This window comes from Felis catus, chromosome A1, assembly GCF_018350175.1.
Source record: "Felis catus isolate Fca126 chromosome A1, F.catus_Fca126_mat1.0, whole genome shotgun sequence".
Taxonomy (NCBI): domain Eukaryota; kingdom Metazoa; phylum Chordata; class Mammalia; order Carnivora; family Felidae; genus Felis; species Felis catus.
Genome location: NC_058368.1, coordinates 48633891 through 48658797, shown reverse-complemented (window position 1 = coordinate 48658797; position 24907 = coordinate 48633891). Strand labels below are relative to the sequence as shown.

Genomic DNA, 24907 nt, shown 5'->3' with positions numbered 1-24907 from the left:
GACTTATTAAAACTTCAGGTTAGCTTGCCTTTGGTAGTTTTTCTTAACATGATTTTTTCTGTCACTTTTAAAATATTTTTGTAATGTTGTCAATCGCTGGTATCCTGGGACTTGAGATGTTTTGTTCATTGTTGCCTATTCTGCTAAATGCTCTTGAGCAAGAAATTTAACTTTTGTCTTAACTTCCCTGTCCATAAGATGTTAGTTACTATGCTTATTCCCCACTTTTTCATAGGGATGTCAGGACGCTTTGGCACCATTGTCATGTGTAAATACAAAGTATAATATTTTAATGGAATTTTAATTTTCTTTAATGTCAAATCTTTGCTCACTGAATTTTAGTCAGGATAGATGTGCAGTGGAAATGTTTAAGCTCGTGAGTCCTATTTCTTAGTAAGATCGTAGACCTATTCCTTATGTTTTGAGAAATGGGGCAAAAGCAATTCTATCAAGAATGGAAAGTACACTATCCAGTGAGTGAAAGCCCCTGATGTTAACATATTCAGTAAAATATATGAGCACACTGATGTGTCCAGAATGACACGAATGGGGAGGCCACACAGCTGGGAGAAAATGTCTAGGCAGGGACGCCTGGGCTCCGATCTTGACGCGGTCTCTCATTAGCTTTGTGCTCCTGGGTAAGTTAGGGGTTGTTTTCTTATTTGTAAAATGAGTCGTTTGAGCTTGCTAATTCCAGAGTTCCCTTGTGTCATCTTAAAACCAAGTTTCTATACCCTGCCCTTCCTTGCCAGCCTCTCCTGTCAGTGTCAGGTCTTGGGGCTGGGACCACTGCAAAGGAGCTGATGCAGAGACGTCCGTGAGTGCCACACTCTGTGGGACGTATGTTGCCAGTGAAAAAGGAGTCCGGCTCCTGATGATAGTGCCTTTAGTGTTGTTGTTGTTTTGTTTTGTTTTTTGAGAGAGAGAGAGCGAGCGAGCCAGTCGCATGTGCGTGTGCATGCTCGCAAACAGAGGAGAGGCAGAGAGAAAATCTTAAGCAGACTCCATACCCAGCTCGGAGCCTCATGACTGTGAGATCATGACCTGAGCCAAAATCAAGAGTCGGATGCTTAACCAACTGAGCCACCCAGGACCCCTACCTTTAGTGTTCTTTAAATAATACTCTGTATCATGTATCCATTACTTTTGGCCAAAGTGTCTGGAAGCTTACATGATGACACTGAGTTAGTTGCTTTGACTTCTTTTTGTGAATTGTCCTAGCTGCTTTGAGTAGCCTAGTGGTTTTTAAATTTTGGAGTTAAGGGTCGACTTTATATGTTTTGTTTTTAACCCACTTTGGTCTAAGAATTTTGATACTGTGAGTAGTCTGAAATACCCCTTGAAGGTCTACTGGAGCAGTTTCAAATTCAGCATACTTACTACCTTAATTGTGTTTTATAGGATGGAATACATGGAAAATTTACTGGGATTGGAATTTTATTAAAAAAAAAATATGACTCACGTTACTTTTCTTACAACTAATAAAGAAACCTTTAAATGTGCATAGCAATATTCTGTACTCATTAATCCCACAAAGTAAATTTATCTCGTTTCTCAATGAATATGAGTTTCTAGGTCCCACTTTACCCTTTATCCTGACCAAAATGCAGATATGCCACAAGATTTTTTTTCTTCCACCTCATTTTCCCTCTCAACAATGTACTAATATGATTTTAAGCAATATTTTTAGCATTTTTTTTTGTTGTTGTTCAACGAGATTTATGTGATAATGTTAAGCTTTATAGCCATTCCTTTTACTTATTGAACATCTGTTGTGCTCAAGGTCCAGCATCCAGGTGTATGACCTCCACTTTTTCTAAAGCATTGTCCTGGCTGTTACTGAAGCCAGTGGAGGCAGTATGTTGAGTGAGTAACAGCACCAACCTCTTACTGCTTGCGTGGCTTGTGGCTTTGAGCAGTCTTACCTTCTCTACCCTGGTAGGATTATTGAGAACATGAAATGAAATAGTTGAGAATTCTGTCTATTACAAGGAATATGGGGGCGCACAGGTGGCTCAGTCGGTTGAGCGTCCAGCTCTTGATTTCAACTCAGGTCACGATCTCACGGTTCGTGATCTCACGGTTCGTGATCTCAGGGTTCATGTTGGGCTTTAGCACAGACAGCGCAGAGCCTGCTTGGGATTCTCTTTCCCTTTCTCTCTGTCCCTCCACTGGACAAGCTTGCTCGCTTACTCTCTCTCTCTCTCAAAATAAATAAACCTTAAGAAATGTAAAATATTACAAGGAATATGTATTAAATATATTATGAAGTATGTTTAGATATAGTTTTTCACCACAAATGGCCAATGACATTTTTTTCACTATAAATATTTTATTTAATAGCTTATATAAGATAGTAAATGTACTTTGATGCCTTAATTTAGGCGTTGCGGTTTATTTTAGCAGGTATCTGAACATGCGCATTATGAACATATGGCCAAAAAAACCAAAAAAAGTCTAGATAATAGAGTTTCCTGATTGATGCAAGGGCTTTTTCCTGTTTAGGTATAAGTTAATACACATGAGCTTTCTTACTGATTGCTGGTATGGCGATGGTAGATGTAGAGTATAAGGCAGCCAGGGAAGACTCTGGAGGTTTTAGAGGGAAAGCAAGACTGTGGGTTGGCAGAGGTGATGAGAAAGGCCTAGAGCCAGGGAGTAGAGTATATTGGGTAGTTTATGAGGCAGAAGTGAGCAGAGTACATGCAAAGGAGAGAAAGCTAGTTGCCCTCCAACTTTTCATATGAGCCATAGTAATGGGAGAAACGGACAGGTACCAGGAGGGCTGACCTTATCTAGAGGGGGTACATTTGATTCTGCTTAATCATTTCTCATGGCTGTGATGTTCAAATAGCTTTCACTTTAACACTTTGGAAACTGGAATAAGAACTTGCTTCAGGGGAAGAATTCTTGCTTTGAATCGTGTGTGATGTGATCTGGCCAAGATGGTGGAGTGTGGTGTTGGGCAGTGTAGATAGTCTGCTTCCTTGGAAGTTCACTTGATTCTCAGCTTTGATGGATGGACCCGTTGTTATTTCCTTTCCATGTATCAAAAAACTTATTTTCAGTACTAGTCTTCTCATGAGTGGGGCCAGTAGAAAAGCTTAAAAAAAAAAACCTTAGAATAATTGATTAAAAAATGTAAATCCCCAGAATTACCTGATGGGAAGCAGGTGGGCAAACCATAAAAATGCGTATCTGCGGCACTGTTTCCTAGAAAAACTTACACAGTATGTATCATGTTTCTGATATTGTTTAATCCTCACAATTACTCTGAGAAGTTACTGTATCTTCCTTTTTTTTCTTTCTTTTTTTTTTTAAATACATAAGGAAACCGAGGCATTGAAAGGTAAAATAATTCGTTTTGGGCCACACCCTTAGAAGGTTTGAGAGCCAGACATGGAATTCTTATCTTCTTATTCTACTTTTCTTTTTATTTGACCTCACTTCTACTTCTTTCTACTTGATCCCAATTCTGTCTTTCTCTTTCTTTCTCTCTTTAGGGGTCCGTTTGGTGTGAGTGGTGATGGTGCTTGTGATCTTCTGATGATAGTGGACTCCATCCCACTCCTCAGTCCATGCTCCACCTCCCTTCCTGGTACCCTAAGGCTCTTCCCCTGTTTCGCTGTTTCACTTTCTTTTTCTTCCATCCCTCCCTCTGTTCCTCTCTTTTCTTGCCTGCTCCTCACCAGCAGCCAAGCACACTCTCCCAGGTCCCTGAAATATGTCCCTTGATATGGAGGAGACCTTGCGGAGTTATCTGTGGTGTTTGTAAGTGTGTGTGTTTACTTTCTACAAGTGGTTTTATGCTATGAAACTCATTTCCTTTTCTTACAGTTCACCCAATTCTGTAAGTTCCGTCTATGTTGCTATTAGTTCTCACTTCTGGGTAGTATTCTGTAACATCCACCTACCGTAATTTATTTTTCCATTCCCTAGTGGAAATCTTGAATGCCTTTAAGTCCCAGTACTACAGTCTTGCCTGAAACATTTCCCAGAATGTGTCCTTAGGAAGAGTGAAGTTACCTGATCATAGAGGGCATAAACACACTTCATTTCATTAATTACTGCCATATTTTTATTTTTTCCACAATTGCTGTACTAGTTTAAATATCTACCAGCTGTCTGTAAAGTTTTCCCTTTCCCCAAACGACTGCCCAAACTTGTTATTATTCTCTTTTTTAATTGTCTTCATTCTGATCAGCATAAAGTAATATGTGGTATTTAGATGTGTATTTACTTCTAGTGAGTTTTCACTTCTCCTTAGACTCTCTCCCTCATTAGAATATATCTTGCCTTTATTGAAATTCAGACCCTTATTAATTCTTACTTGAATGGTTGAAATGCCATTCTGACTGGAGTCTCTGCCTCTCACTTGCCAACTTCCCTGCTTGCTAAGATTCATCCTCTTAAACTTGTCACATGGGTCCTCTGCTCAGAATCTCTAATGGGTTCACATCCTCTTTGGTGTCAACTCTTCTTGTGTAAATTGCACGCCCCACCACACCATGTGGTTGGACTCAGTGTGTTCTCGGTCTTGACCCCCGTGGCTCCCTGTGACCCCTGATACGTATTAGGTCTCCTCACTGTTCATTACTCCACGTGGAATACCCTCCTGCTTCTATCAGAAATCTTCTTCATTTTATCTTTTAGTTTTGATGTTCATCAAGATTTTGTTTGCACATAGTTTACAAAGTCAAAATTGACCAACAGAGATTGTGAAGACAAAGCAGCAATTCTTTGCTGCCCCCCCCCCCCCCCCGCCACACTGTTTTTCCATCCTCTAAGGAAATTTTCTCAACTTGTACAGGTTCTTTTGATTTTTAAGCATTGTATCTCTGAATAACTTGTTTATATTGCTTTTTCTTTCTTTTATTTCCTTTAGTGTTAGCCTTATCTGTGGACCTCCCAGTGTGTAACATGTGGATTTAGCCCTTTTCATCTCCATTCCCCCAAGCACACAGCTTTCTTGTCTCTCCAATGTAGTTGACTCAGCCTTGATGAAATCAGTGTTAAATGTTTACCTAAGTATACCTCTAGAGGTGCTTCTCACACTTGTGCTATGATGATTACTTTTCCTTTCCTATAGATTTTATCCTCTGATTTTGTTTGCTGAGTTTTCTTTTCTTTCTTTTTTTTTTTTTTTCAAGTTCATTTATTTGTTTTGATAGGGAAGGTACAAGTGGGGGAAGATCAGAGAGAGAGGAAAGAGCGAGAATCCCTATTATTTTTGGGACAGAGAGAGACAGAGCATGAACGGGGGAGGGGCAGAGAGAGAGGGAGACACAGAATCAGAAACAGGCTCCAGGCTCCGAGCCATCAGCCCAGAGCCTGACGCGGGGCTCGAACTCACGGACTGCGAGATCGTGACCGGGCTGAAGTCGGACGCTCAACCGACTGCGCCACCCAGGCGCCCCTAGAGTAATCTTTTCAAAATGACATCCTCTTCTTGGTTTCTGAATGAATTGATAATTGCTGTCATCTCTGGTTGGAGCACTCAGCAGATTCGTGGACACTCTCAGCAGAGTCACCGGCTGTGCTACCGACTTTTGAACCCCTGTGGCAGGAAGTATCTGTAGGCTTGATTCTAGGGCTAATTAGGTTCTCTATAGGAAGACCTTCCAGATTCCTGCCAACAGGAATAGGCCAGGCATGAGGTTTGCAACCTGAACAAGAAGAAAACTGGACATCTCAACACACTGTTCCCTCTTTCACTGTGTTCTCTACATGATTCCTTCATCCACGTGGTGTCCCTCATATCTCAGTAGAGACCCCAGGTTTTACTCTATACAGAGAATAAACTGCTGGTCTTCTAGGATTAGGAAAGGTAGACATCTAACTGTGTTCACCAAGGTGTAGTATATCTGGAGATTAACTAATTTTTAGAGGGATTGCCAACCATTCTCCCTTGTTTTAGCTAAATTTTACCGCCATTTTTAGAGTCATATGGAGCTGACAGCTTCCCAGATTTTGGAAGGTTTTTTTGGGTAAGTCATATTGCTTCTCGGTTTTCCTCACAATTGGCCTAACTGTATTCAGCTTTCTAGGGTCTGTTAAATCGTTTACCTTTCTTCCATCTGTTTTTTTTGCCTTTCCAATTCTTTTTTCCTGTTATTGACTCATCTCACATTCTATGCCTAAAGAAAAATCTATTACTTCTCATTTTATTTGAATTGGGAAGAGAGCGAAAGTCAATGTGTATAATCAGTCTGCTTTTTCTTTACCCAAAAGTCATATTCTCGTTGGCCATTTGAATTTCCCTTTCTGTCAATCATTTATCCATATGTTTTACCACTTTTTTCTATTGAGTTTCTTGTCTTTTTCTTTGGAGAATTTCTCTATATAGTCTAGATTTTAATCCTTACTGAATTTGTAACAACTTTGGGCCACATGATAAAGCTCTACTCCCACAATGTTAATTTTCTCACCTATGAAATCAGATATTAATATTGCTGAACTCTAAATGTGTGTCATTGTCGTGTGGGATTTCCAGAACATAGGTACTACAGTGATTTGATGCCTTAACGTTTCTCTTGCTCCCTTTTTAAAAAATACAGTCGTTGAAAGAATACCTACTATGTAGCCATAGGATTTATGTGAATTGTCTTGGTTGGAAATTATAGGACCCCAGCTGTGGCATAGACTGATTGTCCACACAATATCTATTCTTTCCTCCTTCTGTGATAAGAGTTTTTTTTTACTTGTGTGCCTGGCTGCCCAAAGTAAAGCCTTTGTATGTGGCCAGGTGAGTCCCAGCCAGTGAGATGTAAGTGGATGTAAGTAAGCATTCTCTAAGCCTCCCTCTCAAGTCACCCAGTGCACTCCCTTTGCTTCACCTCTTCATCCTTTCTTTATTTCTGTTGTGTGGAATGTAGATACAATGGCTGGAGGTCTAGCTGTCATAAACCACCACTGGGTGAGGTCAGACTCTGGGAATGGTGGTGGTTTCTATAGGACTTAGGGGAGCAGTATTGTGTTCCAGCTGTTGACTGCCTGACTTTGCATTCCGAACGCTAGAGACAGAACTACTCCAGTCATGCCCAAGCCACCGTCCTTTTAAGTATGCTGACACTCGCATCTGTATCCAACCTCAGCTGATACCCCAACTCAAGCTCGCTTAATTCAAAGCCAGTTTATTGTTTGTTGGCTCACGGAATGGGTTCATCCAAGAGGTGAAGGTGTTTTTAAGTACTGCATTAGGGAGCAATTGAAATGATGTCACCGGTACTCTGTTTCTGTATTCATTTTTCAGGTTTGTTGCTTCTGCTTGCTTTATTCTCGGATTATTAAAATGTGACAACAGTGTGGCTGCTGATCGAGTCCACTGTAGGCCTTTTATATTCTTAGAAAAAGAGCAAACAGTTTTTTTGATGACAACATTTGGCTTGGTCACCCATTCCCTAAATCAACCAAGGTGACCAGGGGGAGAATACTCGGTTGGGTTAGACCAGGGTCATATGCCCACTCCTGGCTTGGAGGGGAGGAGACATCCTTACCCAAACCCGTGGACTCAGCGGAATTTCTCTGGGATTAAGGAGAGCTGATTCTGAAAAGATGCTGGGAAGAGACATATATGTCTGGTTGCATGAGATCCAAGTGAACTTCCTATAACTATGATTTTCAAAACCAATATGTATGTTAATTTCTGGTTCCCCCCCCCCCCCCCGTTTTTTAGCAGTTCTTTCCAAAGAAAGCAAAGAATGTTAAAATAATTTACAGGGGAATCAATGACAGTAAAGAGATAAAAAAATAAAATTAATAGCTATAGTGGCATAGCAAGGAAGTAGAAGTATTCTCTGCCTGTATAGAAACACAGTAGTTGGGGCACCTGGGTGGCGCAGTCGGTTGAGCGTCCGACTTCAGCCAGGTCACGATCTCGCGGTCCGTGAGTTCGAGCCCCGTGTCAGGCTCTGGGCTGATGGCTCGGAGCCTGGAGCCTGTTTCCGATTCTGTGTCTCCCTCTCTCTCTGCTCCTCCCCCGTTCATGCTCTGTCTCCCTCTGTCCCAAAAATAAATAAAAAACGTTGAAAAAAGAAACAAAAGAAACACAGTAGTAAGGCGAGGAGATGAAAGTAGCTGTGGTACAACAATCATCATCATGTTTTCTACATAGAGATTATTTCTGTTAGTGCTAACTAAACATTCCTTGGTAGAGTGGTTACAGTGTATCTCTGCACACGGTCTCAACTCTAGTCAAGAAGTGAACATCCTGACGTGATTCATTTCCAATTTGTAATTTCTTTTGGGTAACTTCTTTTTCTCCTGTGATCAGCTTTGAAGGACCCTAGTTTCTTTTTTCAGGTGGGAAACAAATCTCTAGTAGCCTTTCAAAATAAAATGCAACAGGTTGTTTCTTTTTGTAGCCTGTGAACAAAGTACTTCCATAAACTTCTTTTATACCTTTATTGAGATAAGGTATAAAAAAGTGTATATACTAATTTGATGACTTTGAATATATGCATCCGCCCATGATACCATCACCTTAATCATTGTAATAAACATATTCATCACCTCCGTGAGTTTGTGTCCCTCTGCTTTTTTACCCCCTTTTTTGTAAGAACACTTAAAATGAAATCTACCCTTTCAACACATTTTTAATTGTATTGCTGACTGTACTGTAATGTGCAGCATACCATATTGTACCACACCATATTGTTACTTATATGCACTATGTTGTGCAGCAGATCTCTAGAACTTACTAACCTTGTGTATCTGTAACTTTATATCCATTGAACAACAGCTCCCCTTCCATAACTTATTTAAAAATTTAGCCTTGTTTAGAAGGTGGGGCAGGCGTTTTCAAAAATAAACTTTACTTTTTTTAAGGTTTAGATTTACAGAAAATTGTGAAGAAAGAATTTTCACACTCCCCATACCCAGTTCTTGCTATTACTAGTGTTTTACATTAGTATGGTATGTTTATTACAGTTCGTGAACCAACAGTGATACGTTTTTATTAATCTGAAGTCTATACTTGACTCATATCTCTTCAGTTTTTATCTTTTGTCCCTTTTCTATCCCAGGATTCCATCCAGCATCCCGTGCTACATATCGTGGTCATGTCTCTTTGGCTTCTTTTGGCTGTGACAGTTTGTCCGACTCTCTGTGTGTTTGATGACCTAGATAGTTTGGGAAGTACAGGCCACATATTTTGTAGAATGTCTCCAAGTGGTCTTTGATGCCCTTCTCATGATTAGTCTGGGGTTACAGGTTTCGAGAGGAGGACCACAGAGATAAAGTGCCACTGTCATTACATCAAATCAGTAGTACTGACTGTCAAAATGGCATCACTGTCAATGACCTTGATTACCTGCCTGAGGTAGAGTCTGTCAGGTTTTTCCACTGTAAAGTTATTCCCTTTCCTTCTTCCTTACTGTTCCTTGAGCTTAAGCAGCTCCTATGCGTTCCTGACACTTAAGGAGTCGGGAATTCTGCTCTACTTTCTTGAGGATGAAGTATATACAAAAATTAGTTGGAATTCTTTATAGCTCATGAAATTTTCTTCTTATTTATCTGCTTGTCTATCTGTCTACACATTTATGTAAATATGGACCTGTGTATATTTATTTTATACTTTAGGTTATAATCTAATACTACTTTATTTTGTTGTTTAAATTGTTCTAGGTTTGGTCATTGGTAACTCTTAGTTGGCGTTTGTATCTCTTTGACAAACTGCCACTATACTCCCTCCTTCCTTCCTCCCTCCGTCCCTCCCTCCCTTCATCCCTTCATTCCTTCCTTTTCTTTCTTTTCCTACTTCTCTACACTCTAGCACTACAAGATGCTGCATAGTCATCTTGTATATCTCCTGTCTCAGTCCTAGAATCAGCCATTTCTTCAAGGAGCCCTGGTTCCTGTCATTGGAGAATGGTTTTAAAAATGAAGATCTGGCTGTTAGGTGTGCTTGTAGTTGATGGGATATTGTAAAGCAGGCATTTAGTTATTCATTTTGTGGATACAGAATTAGAGATCCCAAATAGTACTGCTTGGTAGAGGCAGACGGTAAAAGCATGTGTAGTCGGGCTGTAGAATAAGAGGCCTTATTTCTGGGTGGTTTTCCTTTCATTCCTTTGCAGTTTGTGGACTGATAGGTTTTTCTCTTTCACTGATCTTTTTGTGAGGTAGTTTATTTTCCCCGGGCACTCTGATGAGTCATTTATCTGAGGGCAAAGTATAAGAAGGTTTTTTATTAATGTTTTGACTGGAGAAGTTATTCATTTATTGACCACATCTTTTTTTTTTTTCATTTTGCCAAAAAGGCATAGAAATGAAATATGATCTGCTGAAAAGTATTGTGTATTGAATAAGAATGGATGCAGAATTCCTTATAAGATTGTCTATAAACATAGAACACTTAAGGAGTGTTTAATGGATATAATGTTCTCCCACTCTCTTCTTTCAGCCTAAACAGCTGTGAGGACTTGCCAAATTTATTATAACTAGATCCATTGCCCAGTTTTTACAATTTTAGTCTTTATTGAAGACATAAATATTGCCTTGAATAGAGAAATACAAACCTTCCTCAAGGAACTCTTCCTAAGAGAAAATCTAAACCCACAATGTCTTTGTACACTATCTAGTGCTTGTGTTTCTTTGCATTAATTAATTACTCAGTGCTCTTTAGATAAGGGAGCTGGGTAGCTTTTGCTAGTTGTCATGGTTGAGGACCAAGAAACTCATATAATTAGAATTTACTATATTTTAGTAAAGTATCAAGAATCACTGAAACCATCACAAAAACCAAGAGTGTACGTATGTACACACACACACACACACACACACACACACACACACACACACACAGGTAAATTTACATTTTCCCAGCGGTAACTGCTCTGTGTTTATCGGGAAGTTGGAAGGATTTTTGTAGTTGTCTCTGTTTCATTGCTCCTGTGTCATCACAGAATGGCCCTCGATCAAGCTACTGTAAATTATCATTTCCTTGTCCTCCCTCCCCACACCCATATTTAGCCATCGCTAAACATATTCTATTCTTTTTAAGCATTTGGGTGCATTAATTTTTGATGTTTGAAATGGTTTAATCTGTCAAAAAATGAGGGTCTTAATTTTATTTTCCTTCTGGCCATTAGTGGGATAATTAGAAAAGCTTGAGCAGCACTAGACCCTTATTTCATCCAATCTTTCAAGTTTATAGACTTAATGAAAAAATAATATTTCATGAAGGAAATCTCAGTTTAACCTTGTGGAGAGGTTTTTCATTCAGTTAGTCAGACGTTACTTATCATGCATGGAATCTTATTTACCTTTTTTCCTTCTTTTGTTGTTTTTTTAATTTGGATAATCTTGAGAAAGATCTTGACCAATCTTTGCTGCTTTCTTGAATCTCTGATTCGTATTTTACTCTTTTTCTTCTTACTTTGCCGTGTCTCCTGACATACCCATGTACTAGAAAGTCTTCCTGCCAGTGGAGATCATTGTGCTGTCTCAGGTTTAATTTGTGCCTCAGTTAATGCTTTGCTCATATTCATTTAAATGCTTTATGAGTTCCTGTTCTGTGAAGCACAGATCTTATCTGTTTGATTGAATGACACATCGCAAATATTTAATGTTACATATTTATGAGGTCCTTCTGAATTATTTTATTACTCTTTTGGACATACTTATCAGGTCTTATTTAATTGATGTTAAGACTCAGCAATCCATTAAGTCTTTCAGTCAGTTCAAGCTCTGGCTGGTAACTAGGATTCATAGAACCCTACCTCCAACATTGTTCAACATAGCTGAATCAAAACAGAGATCCTGTGCTGGGTTTGCTTCTTTTGAGCAATCTTTGAGACTTCCTGACCTTTTGGTGTCATTGTTACAGTAAAAACATGGAATATTGCCTGGCAGGGAGAGATGCTACCAGGTCAGATCCATTTTCAGAATTGGGTCCTTATGCTGCTAATTGCACGTGACAGCTTAGGTATTAAGAATTAACCAGTAGATAATCTCATTCTAAATATTTAAGTAAGTTATGAATAAACCATTACGTTACAGAAAATAATAATAGCAAACACTTACATGGCACTAACTTAGCACATACATGTTTTATATGAGGAAGATACAATGTTACAATCTTTATTTTGCATATGATGAAATTACAGTGCAGAAAATTTATATACCTTGCATATATTCACACAATAACATGTGTGGAGGCATGATTGGACCAGGGCATTCTGACTCAAGGCTGAAAAACTACTGTTTTGCCCTGTGGACTTCCTACCTCACTTTTGGGATATGTATATACGTGTGTCACTGAGCGATCTGGGGAATTCTGTTACTGTATCTTTGAATTTGGATCCTTTTTCATGAGGTTGAGCTCTGGATACTGGTGATTTTGATAATGAAGGTTAGGAAATCACAGTTGCCGTAATCAGCTGAACTACTGAAGTCCCTGTCCTCCTACTTATCAAAACATTAGCCCCGTTTATATAGTACTTGCATTTGAGAATAAGTCGGTATTTTAACATGAATATTCAAGGTCAGTTCCATTTGATACATGTTTATTTATTCCTCTGTGTACAGTGCCCCAGCTGAGGCACAGTACTCACAAAAGAGCAATTAAGATACATCCTTGACCTGGGTGTGACAAGGGCAATCTTACCCTTACATAAATACTTCCATAATAAATAGTTAGGCGAAGGAACAACACTGCAAGGCTTATGGATCATACGAAGCATACTGTGGGGGTTCATAGATTAGGTAGAGTTAGGTTTCTTTGAAGAGGTTGCTTTAGAGCTCATTTGTAAAGATGAGATTTCTTTTAGATATCAGGTGGGAGGAACAGTGTGAGCAAAGGTGCTATAAGAAGGAAAGGTGTGCCAAAGTAGTATGAGTATGTTTGTTGGGTAAGATGTGTACATGGCAGGGGATAACATTCGAGATGCGGTTTGCGTTGTTTTAATTTTTTTTTAGTGTTTATTTTTGGGAGAGAGATTGAGCAAGCAAGCTGGGGAGGGGCAGAGAGAGGGAGACACAGAACTAGAAGCAGGTTCCGGGCTCCAAGCTGTCAGCACAGAGCCCGCTGAGGGGCTCGAACCCACGAACCGTGAGATCATGACCCAAGCAGAAGTCGGATGTTTAAGCGGCCAAGCCACCCAAGCACCCCAAGATGCAGTTTGCGTTGTATTGCGGATTTTATTTAATGCCATTCTGGACGTGGTGGCAGTGCAAATAGAAAAGAAGGGCTCAATTTGAGAGTCATGTTCAGAACCTACAGGACTTGGCAACTCGCAAATGGGAAAGATCTGGGTGGAAGAGGAGGGGTCAAGGATGATGTCAAGCTTTCAAAAAAATGTTGGAGAGGGTGAAGGGAAATCAAAAGAGCAGGTTTTTGTTCTGGTCTGCTTTGCTGAGGCAAGGATTGTTAGGTACTCGGCATGAACCGTTTTTGACTATCTCAGTCAGCTGTTAGAAACCTGGGTTGTAGGACTTAATATTGTACGTAGTGTGTGTTTAGGCAGAGAGGGCAGCTCTCAAAGAAATTGTGGAGAAAACGCTTATTAATAACCATAGCTTTGTTATGTAGTGCAGTCAGTGTATCTAAATGAGGTACTCAGAGTGTCTCTTGTTCATCGTAAGTGGTTTGAAAACAAGGGAGAGAAGTTGTAGGCATACTGATATTAGCACTGAGTTCATAGTACTGGAAATTGATTTTATTCCCGAAACTGTTCTTGCTTGGTAGGCTCCTGAGGTTCTGGAATCTGACCTGATCCAGGATTGTAGGCATCCAGTGTATCTACTCAGGCATCAGTTGTTTCCAGGGGTGGTGGGTGGTACAGAGCATGGGGCCTACCTTTCCCTTTTCCTTGTAGGTGTTCTCCATGATGGCAGGAAGCCTGTCGACTCTGGATGACCTTTGAATTTTTAGCATTTGGCACTATGCCTGGTACATGGTAGACTCAAAAAAAAAAAAAATAATAATAATAAGTGAAGTGATGATAAGTTGTTCCCATAGTCTGCGACAGATTAAGTTTTCACAGACGTGATATTCTAATGGCCTTTTTTTTAAGGCAAAGTTTATATGAAGGTACCTATATGTCTGGTTTACCATTTATTTATTTTAATATATGAATTCTTTCAACCACAGTGTCTGTTTAGCACCACACTCAGGTTTTGACATTATTGAGTTTGGGTTTTGAACAAGCCATATACTACATTCTTTATATATCAATAGTGGTAAGGCACAGTTTTATATTGAATTTCTGGACGGTAGGTTCTCTGTGAACGTTTTGGGGAATTACAGGGTGGTGCTGTGTGTGAACTGACAGTTTCACGTGTAGTATTTCCATCTTTGCCTCCTTCCTTAAGTCCAGTGATCATCCACGCTAAGTCCAAAGATATATGTAGAATTTTCATCTTTATCTTAATGGTATTACGTTCTTGAAACCTAACATTGGTCCTTTATTTTTTTCATTTTTGCCTATTTCCAAAAGTAATATTTTTGTAATAAATCTTCAGTAAAGCTAAAGCCTAATAATAGCATTATTTTCTTATTTTTAAATTTTTTACAGAATTATGTTTTCTTACGTCACATTTTTCAGATACAACATTAGAAGTGTGGGGGAACCTCAGGATCTGATTACACCAACTTGGCAGAAAGATTGACAGATTTAAAGTAAAGTATTGAAATACCGTTAATTCGGAATTAATCAGAATCAGAGAGAAAGTATCTCTTAAATAAAAGATCATATTAATTTAAAGTGGAGTTGTCTGCTTTTACAAAACTTGTCCAGGGACACACACAACATAGAAAGTGAATCCATGGCTGTAGTTTGAAAAATAGTAACCTCTATTCCAGGTGAATGTTCTTTCATTAGTTACAGATGTTTAAATTTGAGTATCAAGGGGCACCTGGGTGGCTCAGCTGGTTAAGCGTCCAACTCTTGATTTCAGCTTAGGTCACGAGCTCACGGTTCTGGCCCCAAGTCAGGCTCTGCACTGGGTGTGGAGCCTGCTTGAGATTCTCTCCTTTTCCCTCCGCCCCTCCCCTGCTTGTTCTCTCTCTTTCTCTCAAAAAAATAAAAATAAAAAATATCAAGCATTCTTTCTTCTCCTGGGAGGCTACCCTCCCTCAGTTCCACATGCTTTAAACTAAGCTGTAAATTTTCCTTGAACAATTTTAATAACATCTCAAAGATGTATCTCAAAAAGGAATTGAAAAGAAACATTGAGGTTTTGAAGTCAAACACCACCCCCCTTCTTATGAAAGTATTTACCTTATTGTAACTGAACGTTCTTTGCTCTTAAGATAGAAATACCTTCAGGAAAAACTTCTCTTAAGGGTTGAGTTTTTTTTTTTAATTTTTTTTTCAACGTTTTTTATTTATTTTTGGGACAGAGAGAGACAGAGCATGAACGGGGGAGGGGCAGAGAGAGAGGAAGACACAGAATCGGAAACAGGCTCCAGGCTCCGTGCCATCAGCCCAGAGCCTGACGCGAGGCTCGAACTCATGGACCTCGAGATCGTGACCTGGCTGAAGTCGGACGCTTAACCGACTGTGCCACCCAGGCGCCCCAGGGTTGAGATTTTTAATGATGTCAACCTTAATTAATATGACCATTTTATACTGACCATACATAATCATTTATTTCATGAAGGGAACTGTGATTGGCAAATACATTTGCTTTCATGTCAAGCTTGACTATGATCTGGACCAATTACAGACCGTTATGTGTCTTCTTTGTATGGAGCACCATTGTAACCTTCGCTTTCCTTTGTACACAACTTTCTTAGTGGATATCTGGGCTGTGAATTCCTAGAGATCAAGGAATATAATCATTTTAGTGTTTGTAGCTCCCGAATGTAGAGCAGTGCCAAGCAATAGTATATGCTTAATAAATGTTGGTTGAATGAATACCTGCCTGACTAAATGTATGTATGTATGTATTTATGTATGTATAGCAAACAGTGTTTGCAACTGACAGGCTTTTTCTCAAAAAATTTTATTTTTAAGTAATTATAAGGTGACAGGAATTCTCCCCCAATCCACCCCTAAATACAGGGTGATCTCATATCTTTTCACCCGGTTTCCCCCACTGGTTGGTTGCATCTTGTGGGACTGTATTGTGGTATCCGAGCCAAGATATTGGTACAACCTGCAGAGCTTATTAGACTCAGGCAGTTTTACGTGCGCTTATTTATGTGTGCGTATGTGTATAGTTCGTGCAGTTTTGTCACAGGTATTCATGTAACCATCACCACAGTCAAGGTACAGAATGGTTCCGTCTCTGTCAAGCTTGCTTGTGCTACCCTTTTATTGGCTACCCCTGCCCCCAACAGGTTTTTAATAGTGCTGACTTTGTGCCTTGCATTTGCTTATGCCTTAACTATGGCCTATAAGAGAATTGTGTTTCCGTTCGGGAAAAGAGAACAACAGGGATAGCATTCGTGACTATTCCCCAGTCCCTGGGTCATTCCTCACCCATGACTAGTTTACACATTTTCTGTTTTAAAGAAACATTACCTTAAAGTTGGCTTCTCCATAATTGTGAACTGTCAACATTATCATAATGTTGTTCTCCTTAGTTGGGACCTAGAGACCACAGGATCTATTCATTACCCAGAAAATGCATGAGGTTGCAAAATGTAAATAGAATGCTAAAAATGGGGGTCTGCAGTGTTAATGAGTTAAATATTGGCAAGTGCATCTTAGGAAATGATTTTAAGAGCAGAAGTTGATGCATTCTCATGTGCAATGAATTGGTGTGTCCCGTGGGTTTTGGTTGTGGCGACTGGATGTCTTGTGCGTAATTGAGGCTCTGAGGATGAATGCATGCACTTGGCCTAGGGTTTCTGAATGGGACCTTATGTGTTGAGAGGAAATCCATTCCTTCAGGTGAATTAGCAGGTTGGGTCGCAGATATAACCACACATGTTTATGTAAGTATAAGGACACTTTTGATACAGAAGAAGAAAAACAGATGCTTGTGGAAGTTTTCCTTTTAGGAAGTAGTTTGGGGTTTTGAAAATGAACATCTTTTACTCTCACGTCACAAAGATAAAAATAGACGCCATGGCAAAATTGACATCTGGGCTACAAATTCATCGACGCGAGAGCTGTCTTGTCTTGGGAGAGAAGGCACTGTCTCTCCTCTTCCCTTACCTCCTTACTCTTTCACATTTCGTTGTGCTGGAAGATCCCATAAGGGAAGGTTTTGGGGATTTCATCTTTGGGAGGGAAAGGGTCTTTCCCAGCTGTCTGCACTTAGCACTTTTCTTCCTTCCTCGCCTCTCCTGCCCCACCCTGCAGCTCCTGCTGGGGCAGAAGCTAACATGAAAAACCTGTTTTGTTAAGAAAGGCCTCCAGGCGCCGCTCCCCTGGTCTTGGGATAGGAAAAATATTGCCACCTCCTCAGGTTTAAAAACCTCCAGCCTACCTTGGGAACGCTGTGTTCCTGTTGGGCGTGTTCTTGTGTTTGTGCCCCATGAGCGGATCTGGGAGCCTGCAGGTGGGTGTGGGGGCACCGGCTCTGGGGTAGTATCTGGCCCGGCCTTTAAAAATAGCTTGTTTTCATTTTTTGGAACATAACCTCGTGTTCCAGTTTACTAAAATCAGTTTATTTAACTCTTACATTAGGCACCGTGGGAAGTTAAAAAAGCTTTTATCTTTGAAGAACTAACAGTCTCTTCAAAGGATTTATCTACAAGTGGGAGAAAAAGAGGTTTGCCCATAATGCCAAATAATAGACCATGGAGTATTTAGGTACTGACAGAATACATTGGCAATATGGTCTGAGTGCAATCTGTGAAGATTTAGAGAGCGTGCATTTCGAGATGGTTCCTAAGGAGGTGATGCATGCTAGGCATTGAAGAAGGGAGCACTCAGGGAAGCTGGAGGTGGGGTTGGGCTGTGTGCTGGGGCAGCTAATATGTGCCCGCCTGGATGAGTGGCACGTATCCTGGGTTCAAGTTCTTCCACTTAGTAGATTTGTTAGTTCAGGTTGAGTCCCTTCCCTGACTGGAAAATCTCTGTCCTACGCTAACTTGTGAATACTCAGTGTAATAATGTTTATAAAACAGCTCAGAAAACTGCAAACCCTGTATAGATTTGTGTCACTGTTCTTCGATTACCAGTTTTCGACATCAAATGTTTATATCTTTTGTATATAATTTGAAGCTGCAGAGCATCCGAAAGGATGCTGATATTTATATATTTTTAAGAGCATGAAATGATACAGAAATAACACCGTTCAGGGGGCATCTGGGTGACTCGGTTGGGCATCTGACTTCGGCTCAGGTCATGATCTCGCAGTCCGTGAGTTCGAGCCCAGCATCAGGCTCTGTGCTGGCAGCTCAGAGCCTGGAGCCTGCTTCTGGTTCTGACTCTCCCTCTCTGTCTGCCCCTCCCCTGCTTACACTCTGTCCCTCTGTCTCTGTCTCTCTCAAAAATAAACATTAAAAAAAAAAAAAAAGGTAACACAATTCCGATCATTCTAGGATGAAATATATATTCCCTTTTCAGCCTATCCGGAATGAATTTTTAGAATGACCATGAGCCTCTTCAGCTTTTCTGAAACTGTGTGAGGAAGAGTGGTTACTTCCAAAGCAGGTCTGTATGCCAGCTTTGTTTGGTTTCAATCTGACTTTCCATTTTTGTTAGAAAAATAAACACATGTACACAAACAAGACAAACTCCCCTTCCTCCCTTGAGCACCTATTCACGTGTCCTGCAGTGAGGATCAAAAATGGTCATCTCTGCTGTGGGTCAGGGAATCAAATTAACAAAATAAATGTATCTTTTCCAACTGAGGTCTGCTACAGAATAAAGGGGAAAATTCTGAGCGCTTTATAATAGGCACCTTGTGAGGCCATTTTCCCTGAGGAAGTAATTTGAGTACAGATGTAAAGTAAGCTGTGGGATAAATAGGCCTGGAAAGCAGAACAGAGGTAGATGGACTGGGATAAAAGTTAATTGCTAAAAATATGAAGCCAGCGTATATGATGTGCCTTTTTATAGTATTCTCCTCTGGAAGCTTAGATAAAGCCGCTTCTATATCATCCTTAATACAGTGGTTTGGCTCAGCATTATGCTTTGTCCAACCTGAGATATTTTCAGAAATAATACTCTAAGATTTCAAATACATCTCCCTAAATACTTTGCCTCATAAAAACTGAATCAGAGTAATATATAAAAGGTACTAAAATAAGATTTAGGTGATTACCTTTATAAATCTTGTATGGGGAAGAAATTTCTAAAAAGTGACACCAAATCCATAAATCGTAAATTAGAAATAGATATATTTGACTAAAACATTAAGCTCATCTGTATAATAAATATTTGGTAAATTTAAATGACGAGCTGTAAACTGGGAAAAAAACACTTGGCAATATATGTGACAATGAAAATTGCATATATAAATTTTTTTTATTTTTTTAAGTTTATTTATTTTGAGAGAGAGAGTGCAAGCATGTGAGCAGGGAAGAGACAGAGAGAGAGAGAGAGAGAGAGAGAGAGAGAGGGAGAGAGAGAATCCCAAGCAGTCTCCACACTGACAGTGTGTATCCTGACATGGGGCTCCAACTCAGGAACAGTGACGTCATGACCTGAGTTGGGATCGAGAATTGGACGCTTAACAGACTCAGCCAGCCAGGTACCCTGAAAATTTCAAAATTTTTTTTTAAAGAAAAATCTTTTTTAATGTTTATTTTTGAGAGAGAACGAGCGCGTGCATGAGTGGGAGAAGGGCTGAGAGAGAAGGAGACACAGAATCTGAAGCAGGCTTCAGGCTCCGAGCTGGCAGCACAGAACCCGATGTGGGGTTTGAACTCACAAGTGGTGAGATCGTGACCTGAGCCGAAGTCAGACGCTTAACCGACTGAGCCACCCAGGCGCCCCTTTGAAAATTTCATATTTTTAAGGAAGAAACCTCTTAATGAGAATAAGGCAGCTGCCCCAGTATAAAGATGGGAAAAGACCTAAACAGGGATTTCACAAAAGAAGACATACAAATGGCCAGTAAACCAATGAATTGATGTTGAATCTTACTGGTAGTCCAGGAAGTACAAATTAGAACCATTTTTTTCTGCTGTTCGAATGCGTAAATTTAAGAGATGGCCTTTCCAGATGTTGGGGAAGCTATGGTAAATATGCATGTATGTGCACTTTTGAAGCATGTTGTAAACTTCTACTTTCCTGTGGAAGTATATGTAAACATTTAAAATGTGAGTAACCTTTGGACCAAAAGTTCTATTTCTAGGAATTTATTCCAAAACTATAATTATGAATATGTGCAAAGAATTGGCTACAGTTACATCCACAGAGTATTGTTGTCATTAAACATTGTGAAGCAAGTAAAATGTCCAATAAATAAATATGGTACATTGATGGTACATTGAAGGAACACTGCTCTGCTGTTGAAAACAAAATCTTGGGGTACCTGGCTGGCTCAGTCAGCAAAGCATGTGACTCTTGATCGTAGGGTTGTAAGTTCAAGCCCCAGGTTGGGTGGAGAGTTTACTTAAAAAAAAAAAATACGGGGGCGCCTGGGTGGCACAGTCGGTTAAGCGTCCGACTTCAGCCAGGTCACGATCTCGCGGTCCGTGAGTTCGAGCCCCGCGTCAGGCTCTGGGCTGATGGCTCGGAGCCTGGAGCCTGCTTCGGATTCTGTGTCTCCCTCTCTCTCTGCCTGTCCCCCCGTTCATGCTCTCTCTCTGTCCCAAAAATAAATAAACGTTGAAAAAAATTAAAAAAAAAATACTGAATTTATTGATGGGCAAGTTAGTGAAGTATTTTCAGTTCAAGGAAGCAGATTACCAAGTGGCATTAATATCAGGGATATACAGTTGATCCTTGAACAACATAGGTTTAGGGGCAGCAATGCCCTGTGCAATTGAAAATCCACATATAACTTTTGAGTCCCCCAAAACTTAACTGCTAATAGCATATTGTTGACTGGAAACCTTCCTGATAATATAAGCAGTCAATTAACACAAACTTTGTATGTTATACGTATTCTATACCTTATTCTTACACTAAAGTAAGCTAGAGAAAAGAAAATGTTATTAAGAAAACTGTGAGAGGAAACGCATGTGTGGTACTGTATTTATTGAAAGGAAATGTGTGTGTGTGTGTGTGTGTGTGTGTGTGTGTGTGTGTGTGTAAGTGGACCCATGCTGTCCAAACCCATATTGCTCAAGGATCAACTGTGTAACAACATTGAAAATCTGTACGTTGGATACTTTGCCAGTGCTTTACATGGATTATCTCATTTAATAATCACAACATTGCTCTGAGTCAATAGTATTGGCCCCATTTTACAGATGAGTTAACAGAAGCATCAGGAGGCTAAATACCGCAGGTCACACCAATAGGGAGAGTGGAGCCACGACTTAAGAGTAGCTGCTGGAATTTGTACTTTTGTATATGTGTATACATGTAAGAAAGGGCATATACCAAATATGGTAACATTGCTTACTCTTTGCTACTACTATTTCAAGTGGTTTTAATTTTCTTTTTTATACTTTTAGGCATTCTTTGAAGGTTTTAGAATATGCACGTTGTATTTTTCCAATCAGAAAAAGAGGGCAAAACTTTTTTAATGTTTGCATTATACAATAAATAGTAATTTTTAGAAGGGCTGGCAGTGCTAGTTTTATTTTGTGTCGTGCGTGTCAAGTTTTACTCAACGAAGAAGAGATAAGAAAAATATTTGAATGGTTAGCATATATAGTTGGCACTTTTAGTAACAGGGCATTGCAGTCTAGGAAATTAGTAAATGATGTTTTCTGAGGCATTATTTAGGGTTGATACAAAAAGTTGAGTTTGTTTTTTTTTAAATTTTTTTTATGTTTATTTTTGAGAGAGAGAGAGAGAGTCACAGAATCTGAAGCAGGTTCTAGGCTCTGAGCTGTCAGCACAGAGCCTGATGTGGGGCTCAAACTCACAAACTGTGAGATCGTGACCTGAGCCGAAGTCGGATACTTAACCGACTGAGCCACCCAGGCGCACCACAAAAAGTTGAGTTTTAAAGAATAAAAACAATGGAACATTAAACATATATCATATTTAAAATTCAGATATTTTTTTTGAAAACCAAAAAAGAAGAAGCATCCATATAAACGTAGTTCTATTTTTATCAATAAGCTATCAAGTATTTACTGAATACCAAGAATTTCCAGGGATAAAGAAGTGTCAGATGCAGGATTAACAGTCTTGTTGTGGAAACGAAACTTCAGACCTAGGTAATCCATATTTATGACAGTATAATCAGGAAGTAAATTATAAGCTTTGGTGAACATACTGAAGAAATAGGTCCGAGTTGGAAGGGTGGGGCTGTATATAAGATGGATAAGGTTGAACAATACTCAGGTGAAATATGTCGGAACATGGAGAAAGTAAGCATTGAGTTGACCCTGAACACTGGATAGGTGGTAGCCGAGGGTGGCAAATGGCAGGATCCAGAATAGCCCAATGGGAACAGGCGGTTAGTTTAGTGATGGTCGGCTAGGAGTCATGGGCAGTACAGTCAGCTGGTGAAGCATTACTGTAGAAAATTTGACAGATTAAAAAAGTTTGTTTCAAGACCTTCTCTAAGGCTTAATGATACTGGTTTTCCAAAAGTTTCTCTTCAGTTATATAGATACATTAAGGGAAAGTCCTTCACTCAAGAAGAGTCCATGTTGAACAGGTTTGAAAGTTCCTGTTACACATCACAGGGTTTTCTTTTTAGTTTTCAAACTGTATTTTTAAAATATATTAAAAGTGTTTTGTGGATTTTATGGAAGAAATAAGGAAACTGATCAGTTTGATTGGGGTTCTGCACACTTGTGCACAGAATTCTGATTAAGAAAGTCTGGTCTTGATGGACCCTTGGACATCATTTTGTTTGACTTCCCACCTCAGTAAGGAGATTACTTGGCTCATAAGCCTCCCCAAAGGTGATCGATTATTTACAACTATTTGCCTGAAGTAATGACTAGAAAGAGGAAGATGAGGACTTGAGTTTGTTGCTTAGCCCAGCATTTAAAGTAGATTTTTTTAATCTGTGGAAATATGTGTATTTATAACCAAATAAAAAATTTCAAAGCACACTTTTTTTAAATAAGATTTGTGCTTATTGGAAAACAATCATGTGGAATACTAAATTACCAGTTAAGTAATTTAATCTTGAAAATGCTTTTTAAAAAATCTTCTAATCTTTTACTGCAACATGGAAGAACATATTTAAATCTCTTAAATTAATCGCCCAAATTGAATATTGCTTTTTTTTGTCAGTGACTTTATATGTATTTTAGTTAATTTTGTTAAGTAACATAAATGTCACCTGATTTTTTGGTATGACTGTAAAAATAGTACATATTAAGTAATATCGCTTATATTCTACTGATACTATTTTGCTATTTTATTGTTGTTTTAATGTTTGCTTTATAGATGAAAGAAAATTACATCCGTGACTCAACAGGTAGCATATTAAAGATCTATACAAAAAGTAATAAATTCTGCCTTGGTAGAGGATCACATTTCTTTTACAGCAATGATTTAAATCAAACTGATTATTTTTATTAATGAATGTTTGTGTGCCTCACACAAGTAGATTATTACCAGTAACATATACACATTCTGTAAGTAAACTAAAAGAGACCTATGATTATTGTTTCTCATAAACCTAGAAAAAAGATTAATCCAGTTCTCTGTACTGGAGATCCCCCCTGTCAAACTGAATTTTATACTCTGCTTGATACTCAACATGCCGTGTATCGTAGGTACAACTGGTCATTTAGAACAAAGTAGAACACACCATGTCAGTATTTTTTTAATGTTAGTTTAATGAACGAAGCCATTCAAACAAAAGAAATTCCAGGAATGAATTTTAAGTCACATACAGTAGGAACTACAACAGCATCGCTGGACTGATTGAGTAAATAAGGAGAATTAGTTATGGAAGGCATTCTGCAGAAAGTGAGCAAGAATTTTGAGAGAGCACAAAGGTGGAGGTTGGTGGACCAGAGAAAGTTTCCCTCTGGAAGGAATGGCGGACTGTGGAGTCTATGAACACGTGAAGACTTGAACTCTCCCTAATCCTTTGTAGTTCCAGGAGGTAGCATAGTGCCTTGTACATGTTGGTACTCAGTTCTTCCCTTCTCCTTCTTCCTTTACTCCTTCTTCTCCTTTTTACTAAATATAGTGCTTTCACATATTGAAAGGGTAGAAAGTAGATTTTAACAACTTAAAGTACAATATAGCAGTTCAAAATTTAATTTGGAATTGCGGAGAGTGAGGTTGAGTCCTGCCTTAATCACGTGCTTCTATCTCTGTGATGTTAGGCAAGATTTTTACCTTCAAATTATAGTTTGCTCATCTGTAAGGTGGTCTAACAAGAGTACCTATATCCAGCCTTGGGACTTTAATGAGACAAATCTTGCAAAAGCCTTTAGTACTGTGTTAGCTTAAATGTTGCCCCCAAAGAAAAGAGAGGTGGGGATATGGGGGGGGGGTGCTACTTTTGTGGTTTCCATTAACATATAAATGTATTCTTGATGGTCTGCCCTAAGTTTCTAAGATGTGATGCTAAGTGGCTTGAATGTTATCTGTGGAATATGATTATTTTCTTTAGTTTATGTGGATTGGAAGTGGGCTAGATAAAGGGAGGGGGTGGGAGGTGAGCAAATGACAGCCAGGTTTTGTTCTCGAACAGTGGAGCTGTTTGGACTTTTTATCTCTTCCTTATGCAGATGTTTTAAAATTTTGGTAAGGGCCATCTTTTTGTTGTTGTTGTTAAGGGCCATCTTAAGGGAGGGTGAGATATCCTTGTGCTAATGAAAGGAATTGGTATTTCACTAGACACCAAGATACAGAGTGGAAGCAGGTAGAGGAAATATGAGGCAATAATATGGCAGGGGAATCCTACAGTGCTGGGCAAGCACTGTCTACTACTCTCAGTTCTTCTCCAGTGACTTCTTTTC

The 24907-nt window shown here is 39.4% G+C and overlaps 1 protein-coding gene across 26 annotated transcripts in view; it reads left to right on the top strand.

The window, feature by feature from the left end:
- KLF12 (Kruppel like factor 12) overlaps nt 1–24907 on the top strand; it is a 442425-nt gene that overhangs the window by 76406 nt on the left and 341112 nt on the right. The window contains exon 2 of one of the 26 annotated variants that reach the window (XM_045054291.1): nt 18468–18554. The exons of the other annotated variants lie outside the window; for them this stretch is intronic. The gene's annotated coding sequence lies outside the window, so the exon portion shown is untranslated. The remainder of the gene's footprint in view (nt 1–18467; nt 18555–24907) is intronic. 26 annotated transcript variants of the gene reach the window in all.